This window comes from Myotis myotis, unplaced genomic scaffold (assembly GCF_014108235.1).
Source record: "Myotis myotis isolate mMyoMyo1 unplaced genomic scaffold, mMyoMyo1.p scaffold_m19_p_24, whole genome shotgun sequence".
Classification (NCBI taxonomy): domain Eukaryota; kingdom Metazoa; phylum Chordata; class Mammalia; order Chiroptera; family Vespertilionidae; genus Myotis; species Myotis myotis.
The window spans coordinates 2,350,687-2,363,035 of NW_023416329.1; the positions used below are offsets into that span (position 1 = coordinate 2,350,687).

Below are 12,349 nucleotides of genomic sequence, written 5' to 3' on the forward strand. Positions count from 1 at the left end.
GCCTGGCCTGTGCCCTCTCGCAGTCTGGAACCCCTCGGGAGATAATGCCCTGCGGGCTTAGGCCTGCTCCAGGGTGGCAGAGGGCAGGCCCAATCCCTAGGTGCAGCCCCTGGTCGGGCTCAGAGCAGGGCCGATTGGGGAGTTGGGGCACCACCCCCTGTCATGCACAGAGCAGGGTGGATCAGGGGGTTGGGGCGCCACCACTGTCACACTCAGGGCAGGGCCGATGGGGAGGTTATGGCTCTACCCCATCACACACAGAGCAGGGCCTGTGGGGGGAGGGGGGTTGGGGCGCCACCCTCTATCACCCACAGAGCAGGGCCGATCAGGGGGTTGGGGCGCCGCCATTCTCACACTCAGGGCAGGGCCGATGGGGAGGTTATGGCTCTACCCTGTCACACACAGAGCAGGGCCCATGGGGGGGGGGGGAGGGTTGGGGCGCTGCACCCTGTCACACACAGAGTAGGGCTGATCAGGGGGTTGGGGAGCTCCCCCGTATCAGGCACAGATCAGGGCTGATCAGGAGGTTGGGACACCTTCCCCTGTCACGAACAGAGCAGGGTGGATAGGAAGGTTGTGGCCCTGCCCCCTGTCACACATAGAGCCACAGGGTGATCAGGGGGTTTGGGCGCTGCACCCTGTCACGCTGATCCCGGTGCCGGGAGGCCTCTCGGCTCCTCTGATCCCAGTGCCGGGAGGCCTCGCGGCTCCGCTCATCCCAGTGCTGGGAGGCCTCGCAGCTCCGCAGATCCCGGTGCTGGGAGGCATATTACCCTTTTACTGTATAGGATAGAGGCCTGGTGCATGGGTGGGGCTGGCTGGTTTGCCCTGAAGGGTGTCCTGGATCAGGATGGGGGTCCCCACTGGGGTGCCTGGCCAGCCTGGGTGAGGGGGTGATGGATGTTTTCAGCTGGTCACACACCCTTCAGGGTGGGGGTCCCACTGGGATGCCTGGCCATTCTGGGTAAGGGGCTCAGGGCTGTTTTCAGACTGGCGGGTGACTGAAGCTCCCAACTGCTCCTTTTATTCTTTTCTTTTCTTTTTTTTATTCTGGGCCAGCTTTAGCTCTGACTCCAGCTCTGAGGCCTCTGCTGCTGAAAGCAGGTATCTGGTTTGTTTGTGTTCTATAATCGAAACAATGTATAACTTCAGCTCTGAGATCCCGACTCACTGAAAGCAGGTTTCTGGGATTTTGTTTAGCTTATATATTTGTTACAATGTTTCAAACTGCAAGCTCAGAGGCCGGCAAGGCAGGCAGGGAACTTTGGAGCCCTCCATCACTGAAGCAAGCAAGCCTCATGTTCGCTTCCAGCTGCCTGGCTGCCGGCTGCCATCTTGGCTGGCAGTTAATTTGCATATCGCCCTGATTAGCCAATGGGAAGGGTAGTGGTGTTACGCTAATTACCATGTTTCTCTTTTATTAGATGGGACTAGAGGCCCGGTGCACAAAAATTTGTGCACTCGGGGGGGAAGGGGGAGTCCCTCAGCCCGGCCTGTGCCCTCTCGCAGTCTGGGACCCGTCGGGAGATAACGACCTGCTGGCTTAGGCCTGCTCCCAGGTGGCAGAGGGCAGGCCTAATCCCTAGGTACAGCCCCTGGTCAGTCTCAGAGCAGGGCCGATTGGGGAGTTGGGGCGCCGCCCCCTGTCATGCACAGAGCAGGGCGGATCGGGAGGTTGCGATGCCACCCTCAGTCACGCTCAGGGTAGGACTGATTGGGGGTTTGGGGCACCGCCCCCTGTCACACTCAGGGCAGGGTCGATGGGGAGGTTGCAGCGCCACCCCCTGTCACTCACAGAGCAGGGCCCATCAGGGCGGTTGGGGCTCCATACCCTGTCATGCACAGAGCAGGGCCCATCAGGGGGTTGGGGAGCTCCCCCCTGTCGCGCACAGAGCAGGGCCTATCAGGGGGTTGGGGAGCTCCCCCCTGTCACGCACAGAGCAGGGCCCATAGAGGAGTTGGGGCACCGCCCCCTGTCACACACAGAGCAGGGCGGATCAGGGGGTTGGGGCGCCGCACCCTGTCACACTCAGGTCAGGGCCAATGGGAAGGTTATGGCTCTACCCTGTCACACACAGAGCTGGGCCCGTGGGGGGCGGTTGGGGCATCACCCTCTATCACCCACAGAGCAGGGCGGATCAGGGGGTTGGGGCGCCGCACCCTGTCACACTCAGGTCAGGGCCAATGGGAAGGTTATGGCTCTACCCTGTCACACACAGAGCTGGGCCCGTGGGGGGCGGTTGGGGCATCACCCTCTATCACCCACAGAGCAGGGCTGATCAGGGGGTTGGGGCGCCGCCACTGTCACACTGAGGGCAGGGCCAATGGGGAGGTTATGCCTCTACCCTGTCACACACAGAGCAGGGCCCGTGGGGGGAGGGGGTTGGGGTGCCGCACCCTGTCACACACAGAGTAGGGCTGATCAGGGGGTTGTGGCCCCGCCCCCTGTCACACACAGAGCCGCAGGGCGATCAGGGGGTTTGGGCGCTGTCCCCTGTCACGCTGATCCCGGTGCCGGGAGGCCTCGCGGCTCCGCTGATCCCAGTGCTGGGAGGCATATTACCCTTTTACTATATAGGATAGAGGCCTGGTGCACGGCTGGTTTGCTCTGAAGGGTGGGGGCTGGCTGGTTTGCCCTGAAGGGTGTCCTGGATCAGGGTGGGGGTCCCCACTGCGGTGCCTGGCCAGCCTGGGTGAGGGGCTGAGGTCTGTTTTCAGGCTGGCGAGTGACTGAAGCTCCCAACCGCTCCTTTTGTTCTTTTTTCTTTTATTCTGGGCCAGCTTTAGCTCTGAGGCTCCAGCTCTTAGGCCTCTGCTGCTGAAAGCAGGTTTCTGGCCTTTGTTTACCTTCTGTATTTGAAACAATGTTGTGATCCTTCTGTCTGAAGCCCGGCGACTAAAGCAGGTTTCTGGGGTTTTGTTTAGCTTCTATATTTGTAACATAGTTGCTTAGAGTTGCAGCTCAGAGGCCAGCAGCGGCAGGCGGGGACCGTTGGAGTCCTCCGTCACTGAAGCAGGCAAGCCTCATGTTCGCTTCCAGCTGCCTGGCTGCCGGCCGCCAGCTTGGCTGGCAGTTAATTTGCATATTCCCTGATTAGCCAAGGAAGGGTTGCAATCGTACACCAATTACCATGTTTCTCTTTTATTAGATAGGATTCTTGTCGTCACCTGATTGATTGTCTCAGTTGTTCTTACCCAGCAGCAGACCTGAACTTTCCCTGTTTCTATGTGTTCTTTCTCAGTTCCTATGCTGAACTTTCTGTTTCTATGCGTTTGTACACCTTGTTGCTGTAGGCACTCCCTTGGTTTCCCATGCCTCCTGCTTTGAGTCCAAAAACATTTTATTATTTCTGCTTGGTTGGTTTCTGTGATTAGGCTGCTCAAACTGCCATGTCTGCCCCTGCCTATGTTCCACCCGCCTTTGTTTTCCACTGGACCCCTGCCCTGTCTGCCTGCGTGTCAAGTTAACCCCCTCAGTGTGACTTATTTTATACTTCTTTTAAACTTAAGGGTATTTGGGATATCTTTCTATGTCAGTACAGATAAATAAGGTATATCTCATTCTTTCTAATGACTATGGTTTTCAGTGTGATTGTTAACTGATCCTACACTAATAAACATTTAGGTGACATTAGTGACTCCCTATTTTTCATTCTTATATAACATCCTTATACACATGTCTTTGTGGTACAGAGCCCATTTTACCTATTTTAGGATTTTTCTCTTCACTGTCATTCTTAATCACTTATTTGAAAATATATAGATTGTCTTTTATATGCTGGTCACTGGACTGTGCTTAAAACACAAGTGAAGTTCATTTGGCATAAGAACAGTTTGACTTTTTAATTAGGCGAGTTTGAAGAAAGGTAGAAACTTGAAATAGCCTGGCACGTTTAAGAAATAGGAAATAGTTTCATATGGCCAGCGGGAGGCTTTTGGGCAGAGATTGAAGCAGAAAATAAAGCAAATTAAATAGATTAAAAGCAGCAATCTATGAATGCCCTCCTAAAGAATTTGGACTGCATTTTGTACATGTGTGAAAATCATTAAAATTTTAACCTGTATTTTTTTATTTTTAGTAAATTCTTAAAGTTGTTCTGTGAATATTTTGGGATATTTTGATCACTGTCCAAAATTTCCCACTTCTCACCTTATTCTAGACAACCACTGCTTTGATTTCTTTCTCTCTAAATTTGCTCTTCTCTGAACATTTCATTTACAGTCAGTTCTCACTTAATGTCATTACAAGTCTATAGGTATAATGAAACCAATTTTACTGTAGACTATTTGATATAAACAAGAATTAGGTTCCTGTGGCATCTCATCAACATTATAATGAAATGGTGTTAATTAGAGCACCTGCTGTAATAACTATAACGTAATATTTTGCGTCTATCTTTTTTTACTTAGCATATTTTTAGGGTGCGTTTATGTTATAGCATGTATCGGTATTTTGTTCCTTTTTATTACCTGATAGTATTCCACTGTGTGATTATGCCTCACTTTGTTTTGGATTGTGTCCAGTTGGGACTCTTATGAATAATGTTGAGAATGTTTGTAAAGAAGTCTTTGTATATATACATATTTTTATTTCTCTAGGGTTATTATAGAGGGAATTTGTGATCATATGGTTTAGTTTATATTTTACTTTTTAAGAAATTGTCAAACTGTTACCTAAAGTGATGGCATCATTTCACAGCAGTGTGTGAGAGCTCGTTTCTCCACATCCTCTCCGCCATTTGGTATTGTCTGTCTTTTTTATTTTGACCATTCTGATGGGTAGGTAGTGGTATCATTATAGTTTTAATGTGTATTTCCCTAACGACTTATTATGTGTATAATTTTTTTCATGAGGCACAGTTGTATTTTAGAAACACTGGTACAGTGAAGGTGATAAGAGTGGAGGCAGGCTGCATGCAGGTGAGTGTCCGCACTACATGTGTATAGAGATGAGGGAGACAGGTTTTAAAGGTAGATCAGAATTAGAATAAGCAACATTTAGTAAAGCAGACGAAGGTAGAGGTAGGGCCAGTGATCCCAAGATTTCAAACTTTGACAGTTGGGTAGATGGTACTGCCATTAGAAAATGGAATACAGAGGCATAAACACTTTTTGTGATGGCTTTTATATTAATCCTGTTGTCTTGATGTGCTACTGGAAAAATATATTTAATATAACTGTTTGGTAGTTTGAAAATATGTATCTAGTTCAAAAGAAGGATCTGGATTGAGATACAAATTTAGGGGAGTAGTCATTGTTTAAATAGCAGTTGAGTTCATGAAAATAAATGGTGTATTTGTGCTTAACTACATCCGTGGGGTCACTATTGATAATTGAAAACTATTTAAACAGTGAAGGATATAATCCTATATAATAAAAGCCTAATATGCAAATCGACCGAACCATGGAATGACCAGCTGAATGACCAGTAGCTATGATGCTCATTGACCACCAGGGGGCAGACTCTCAACGCAGGAGCTGCCCCCAGCCTGCAGGTCCCAGGCCAGCCAAGGTGGGTGCGAGCGCCCCCCCTCCAATCGCTCTGCTTGTCGCCCCACAGAGGGAGGCAACCCGCAGCAGTGGCGGTGGGGGGCGGGGCTGGCGAGCAGGTGGTGCCAGGCCGGCCAAGTCGGGTGTCAGTGGGGGCCTGCCAGCCAGGCAAATTGACCCTGATCGCTGGCCAGGCCTAGGGACCCTATGCATGCACAAATTTTGTGCACTGGGCCTCTAGTATAATATAGTTAATATAATCCTATCCAATAATAGACAAACATGGTAATTGACCGTACCTTTGCTACGACTCCCATTGGCTAATCAGCATGATAAGCAAATTAACCGCCAACAAAGATGGTGGCTAATTTGCATACTGCAGGCAGGGTGGGACAGCACCATCCCGCCTGCCCCGCTGCCATCTGGGCCTGCTATTTGCCACCCTGGGTGGTGGGGCAGGACAGCGCCATCCCGCCTGCCCTGCCGCCATCCGGGCCTGCTATCTGCGACCTGGGGCGGCAGGCTCCCGTGTGCGACCCGACCCGGGGTGGCCGGGCGGTGCAGCAGCGATCGGCTGGCCTGCCTGGCCGCCATCGGGCATCCAGTGTGCGACCCGACCCCGGGGCGGCCGGGCGGGGCAGCGAAGGCTTGAAGGCGGCTCTGGCCGGAGCGAAGGCCTGGGTCCCGGGTGCCGGAGGAAAACCGGTGCCGGCAGCCAGGGGAAGGGAAAGCCTATTGCACGAATCTTTTCGTGCAACAGGCGTATAGTATAGTATAGTACGATATAATATAATTAATATAATTAACATAATTAATATAATTAATACAATATAATAATACAAGTTAATAAAATGGTTCAAGGATTAATCTGTCTGAGCATAAGAACATCACTAAGGACCTGATTCTTTCCATCTCTCAGTGCTGCCCCTGTGTCTGCTGGGTTGGCCTCCGAGGCTGCTTCCTTCCTCATGGTCCCTAAGATAGCTGTCATAGTTCTGCTTGACAAATTCAAACCCACAGTTGCTCAGAAAAAAATGGATGTTTTCATCTGGGTGTCTTTTTTTTCATCAGCCAGGAAAACCTTTCCCAGAAGCTCCCAGCAAACTTAAGTTTCTTGTCTTATTGGCCAGAATTGCATAAGATGTGTATTGCTAAACCGCTCATTGGCAAGGGGAATGGAAGGTGCCACAACTGACTTAGACCAGAGTGTTATAACCTCAGTGTTAGCAATTTTTTCTTATCTCTTTTTTGGAAGAAGCTTTTTCCGCTTGCTTTGCTTTTTGGTTCTCTGCTATAGTTCAGATAGGTAAGGTTTTCTAGACTACTCGGTTTCACATAATTGAGTTGTTGTTATTCAATACAAATCTGCGAGTATTGTTGAAATCCTCTGTGTCATCTACTGTGTTAGATTCTAGGATACAGCAGTAAGAAAGTTACAGTATCGTTTGGAAATATGCTTAACAGAAGAGTGTTTTGATAGAATTGTGCACTAAAGTTAATTTGTATTATGGGTTTAATACCATTGTTTATATCTTTGGTTTTATGAGAAAAATCTTGAGTTTCAAATTCAAGCTTATATTTAATTAATAAAAGAATCTTTTGGAATATTTCAAACACAGTTGTTCTTAAGTTGACCTTCCCTTCTGTGTTATGTGGTCACATGCTTTATTATAGAAGTGCATGAGAGCCCTGGCTGGTGTAGCTTGGTTGGTTGAGTGTCATCCCGTGTACTGAAAAGTTGCCAGTTCCTTATCTGGGCACATGCTGGGGATTGTGGGCTTGATCCCCCTAGGGCCGTGGCTCTTCCACAAAATACTATGTGCGGGTGTGCATGTACAGTGCGATTGAAACTTTGTGGCCTATGCGCAGAAGTCGGTATTTTGTGGAAGAGCCGGTATTTTGTGGAAGAGCCACACTCAAGAGGCCAAAGAGCCGCATGTGGCTCGCCAGCCGCGGTTTGCCGACCACTGCCCTAGGGGCATGCAGGAGGCGGTCAATCCATGTTTCTCGCTCTTGATGTTTTTCTCTTTCTCCCTCTCTAAAAATCAATAAAAAATCTTTACAAAGAAAGAAGTGCATGATAAATTAACCTAAATGAAATTATTCAAGTTACTTACATCTAAAACTGTACTATGTGTTTCTGAAGCATAATGTTTTAATTTTCCATTTAATGTACCAAAGGTTTTAACAGTAATACCTTTAGTTTAAAAGCCAACTGAAATGTTTTGTAAGATATTATTTGGTAATTTGGTTCTTATTTTTATTGATTGCTTTTTTTTTTTTTTTTTTTAGAGAATGAAAGAAAGAGGGGCCGGAAGGGGGGGTGAGGGAGGGGTTTTATGTTCCACTTATGCATTCATTGATGATTCTTGTATGTGCCCTGATCTGGGATTGAACCCACAACCTTGGTGTATCAGGACAATGCACTAACCAACGGAGGTAGCTGGCCAGGGCCAGTTCTTTTTTTTTTTTTAATGGTTCTATAAATGCAGCTGTAGTGTTTACAACAGTATTTGTACAGTACGTGTGGGGTGCTTCTTATGGGTGCTAAGAGAAGGAAAATGAAGATGAGGCAGACGGGATTTGGAGTGGTGGAAGGAAAAATGTATAGTCAATATTACTGATTTTGTGAATACTAAGAAATCTATTTTTTGACATCTAGTACAAAATCAAAAATCATCTTAAAGCTTTCTTAGACTTAGTATATTTATCAAAAGCATAGTTATGCTATTATTTTCTAGAAAGTAAATCTTGTTAATATAGAAGTTAATGGGTGATGTTGTAACACTTCAGAGCTAATTGATGTTTGTCACTGATGGGCTCTTTAAAGCACTTGTGAGGTGATTTTTAAATCACCTCAGTGGTTTAAGATTTAATCACTTTAATAATTTGGAGAACCAAAAAGGATGTGTACATTTTGATGGCAAAAGAAGATATTTTGTAAAGGCAGTGTGGGTTAAAATGAACTTTCCGTATTTGTTTGTAGATGTTCACTGAGTAAAAATTCTAATGTTAGGTTTGTATTACAAAATATTAGACTGTATATTTGGAAAGGTTTAATTTTCATGAATTCTGAGTCATTAAGAAGCTCTGGCCGAAACCGGTTTGGCTCAGTGGATGGAGCGTCGGCCTGCGGACTGAAAAGTCCCAGGTTCGATTCCGGTCAGGGGCATGTGCCTGGGTTGCGGGCATATCCCCAGTGGGAGATGTGCAGGAGGCAGCTGATCGATGTTTCTCTCTCATTGATGTTTCTAACTATCTCTCTCCCTTCCTCTCTGTAAAAAATCAATAAAATATATTTAAAAAAAAAAAAAAAAAAAAAAGAAGCTCTGATGTGTTTTTAAAAGAATTACCTTTTCCTTAATATGTTCCCTAGAACTTACAGGCTTGAAATTTTAGACATTAAATCTTCGATGAAAATTGTATTACTTATACTAGCTTTAGTGTTCAGTCTTGACTGGATGTCTTAGGGTCGTTGAACACAAGTTCATCATGCTGAAAGCTTGTGGTAAATTACCTTGAAAGCTAAGTGATTAAAGTTGTTGGGGACATTTTGCCCATGTAAATCTCATTTCTGCATATGTGCGTGTTTACACCTCGGTTTATAGGACTGTAGCACTGTACTGCAAAGTAGGGAAAGCTTTTCTTCATTCACAGAATTTCTGGTTTGCAAAAAGGGATTTGCAGATCTGTACCTTCTGTGAAGCACACTCTGTCATTTTAATTGCCTTTATTTACCTCTTAGTAAAGAAGTCCAGTGTGACTTAGCTGGTCTGAAACAACCCTTAGGAAAAGTTTTCTGAAGTTTATGTTTTGTCATAGATTTGTACATGTAAGAGAATGGAGGGAGGATAGATGATTCAGGATCTTGGACTTTGAAGACAGTATATTTCCCTTTATTATAGACTTTTCAGCCTAAAGCTTGAAACTCTTTTTTCCACACCAAGGAAACTGTGTTGTAATAAATAGTGCTGTAATAAACAGTGATTGGTAAGTGGTTTGCATGTTCATTTTATTTATTATTTGATCCATTGGAAATATCTGGTGGAATTAGAATCAGTCCATATATTTTTATAGTCACTTTAATGGACTGTGTTAACCTTTATGAGAATAGGTTCATCTGCTCCACTCTCTTTTTCCATACACACTCTTAGGGAAGAATGGAGTTGTTAGCAAAGAATGAGTTTGGAGGAAAATCTTTATGCCATTTCTAAAATGGAAACACAATGTATTTATTTATTTTTAGTATAAGGGAACATTTTAAGACTGAATGTCTCAGAAAAAAATAATTTAAAAGACCTTAACACCAAGTCTCCATTCCAGCCCTGGGTCATTTTTCTGAGTGATGGTTGGAGTCTTACCCAGAAAAATGTTACGGACCTGGTTAAGTTGTAGCTAACTAGTGCATTGAGAAGACTGTTAAGGCTCCTGAACGCAGGCAAAGCATTCCTGATTGCTTTCCCTGGAGTCTGTCCACGGGTAAGATTTGCACAGCACTGCAGCAGCCTTCCTGCTGAGGGGCGACGCTTGACTGTAAGAAAGGCTGTTATCTGATATGGAGACAGGTTCAGATTGCCCATTTACATGAATTTAGTCATTATTGGTAAGACTACTTACCAAAGCTCAGTGTGACATACATGATACTTCTAAATGGACTGGAAGACAAGGGCACTTTGACCTTGCAATGGGGCATAGATAATGTTCATACAGCGTAAACTTTTCACTTTTTAAATATGAAACAGCATTTGCTGTTTGAAGTTTTAGTTAAAAGACACATTTGAAGGAACTATTTTTAAGACCTCTAAGGAAACAGCACACCTATCTTTAACATTTTTGTTTCCATTGTTTAGATTTATGAATATTGTCTCTCAATGCAGGGGTGTACTAATGCAGAAGGGTAGTCTTGTAGTTGAAACCTATCCCATGATTTAGACACGCTGTGCAATTAATTCTTAACCCTCACAATTCCTAATATTCTAGGTGGAAGTTTGACAGAAATGAAAAAAGTGTTTACTGAAACTTTGTGATAAAGAGTGAAAATAGGGCCCTGGCTGGGTGCTTAGTGGTTAGAACTTCAGCCCACGGGACTGAAGGTCATGTACCTTGGTTGCAGGTTCCCCAGCCCTGGTAGGGGTGCGTTCAGGAGGCAACCAATCGATGTGTCTCTCTCTTTCTTCCCCTCCTCCCTCTCTTCCACTCTCTAGAAATCAATGGAAAAAATATCCTCGGGTGAGGATTAAAAGAAAAACAGTGAAAAAATAGGGGTACTAGCTAGGTGTTCAAATATATTTTTGTCTAGGGAGGAATCTGAATGTTGTAGAATTATAAATGTTGGTGCTGCTTCTAGCTATTTCTGTTTTTTCAATTTGAGATGATTTTTTTTTTAAAAGGCCTGAGCCACTTCAGAAATTTTACATGTGAGTAATTTTTTCCATGGAACTATTACTTTTTTTGTTTTAAATACACATGGTTCTTTTAAATCTTCACTCAAGGATATATTTTTATTGATTTTAGAGGCGTGGGGCGGGGGAAGAGAATGAGAAACATTGATGTGAGAGAAGCATTTATCGGTTGCCTCCTGTTCTCGCCCGCCAGGGATCGAACCCAAGACCTTTCGGTGTACTGAACAACACTCCAACCATCTGGCCAGGGTCTATTTAAAGATAAAAATACTCAAAATGGGACACTTCTTTGGGTAGAGGTTGGGAAATGGTAAAGTGATAAGTTTCTTAAATACTGTCAAACTTTTCATTGAATTTACATCAAAAGTATATAGTTTTACACATGATGAATTTTTAGTATTGTTTCTGTGTGTGTCATTTTGACAAATAAAAGTTTTTTCAGTCTGAAATAAGTTCTTTTTTCCTAAACAGATTTATGAAAATATGCATCAGTTTAATACTGTCTTGGAATTCATGAGATGGAAGCATAGGTCAAAGCTGCTTGGAGAAAATTGGAAGCACAGTTTTATCTCTAGTACATCTCTGAGGTAAGGAAAAGACTTTTAAGAAAATAATTAGAATAATGTGAAACAATCATTTTTTAACAATTGAAAATAGTTCTAAATCACTGCTATACCTTTAACTCAGTTTCTTTAATCACCTTCCTTATGAATCATAAGTAGTTGTAATATATTCTCCTCTCCTAATAATGTTGAACCTCTTCAGGAATAAAAAATATTCATTTATTACTAATAACACTTTCTTTAACTGTAGAAAATAAGCATTAAATTATGTATATAATTATATACTAGATTCCTGGTGCACGAAATTTGTGCATTGGGGGAGGGTGTACCTTAGCTCGGCCTGCACCCTCTCCAATCTGGGGATCCCTCTCACAATCCGGAACCACTGGCTCCTAACCGCTCACCTGCCTGCCAGCCTGATGGCCCTAACTGCTCTTCCCTCCTGGCCTGATTCCCCTAACTGCCTAACTGCTTTCCCCTCCTGGCCTGATCCCCTAACTGCCTAACTGCTCTCCCCTGCTGGCCTGATCGCCCTAATTGCTCTCCCCTCCTGGCCTGATCGCCCTAACTGCCAATCTGTGCTCCCCTCCTGGCCTGATTCCCCTAACTGCCTATATGCTCTCCCCTCCTGGCCTGATCCTCCTAATTGCCTATCTGCTCTCCCCTCCTGGTCTGATCACCCTAACTGCCTATCTGCTCTCCCTTCCGCTCCATGCCCTTCGGACACCCGGTGCAGGCCTGCTGAGAACTCTCTGCTGCAGCCCTGCCCCTGCCCCCGCCCCCGTCCTGATTGGTCGTTATGTGACGGCATCCTAGACAATTTGCATATTCCTCTATTATTAGTATAGACTAGAGGCCCGGTGCACAAAAATTTGTGCACTCAGGGAGGCGGGA

At 45.2% G+C, this 12,349-nt stretch overlaps 1 protein-coding gene across 5 annotated transcripts in view; it reads left to right on the forward strand.

Moving 5' to 3' along the window:
• The window catches only part of BMPR1A (bone morphogenetic protein receptor type 1A), a 186,271-nt gene that overhangs the window by 92,019 nt on the left and 81,903 nt on the right, over positions 1 to 12,349 (forward strand). For 4 of the 5 annotated variants that reach the window (XM_036355988.1, XM_036355987.1, XM_036355985.1 and 1 more), the window contains exon 2: positions 11,364 to 11,479. The exons of the other annotated variant lie outside the window; for it this stretch is intronic. The gene's annotated coding sequence lies outside the window, so the exon portion shown is untranslated. The remainder of the gene's footprint in view (positions 1 to 11,363; positions 11,480 to 12,349) is intronic. 5 annotated transcript variants of the gene reach the window in all.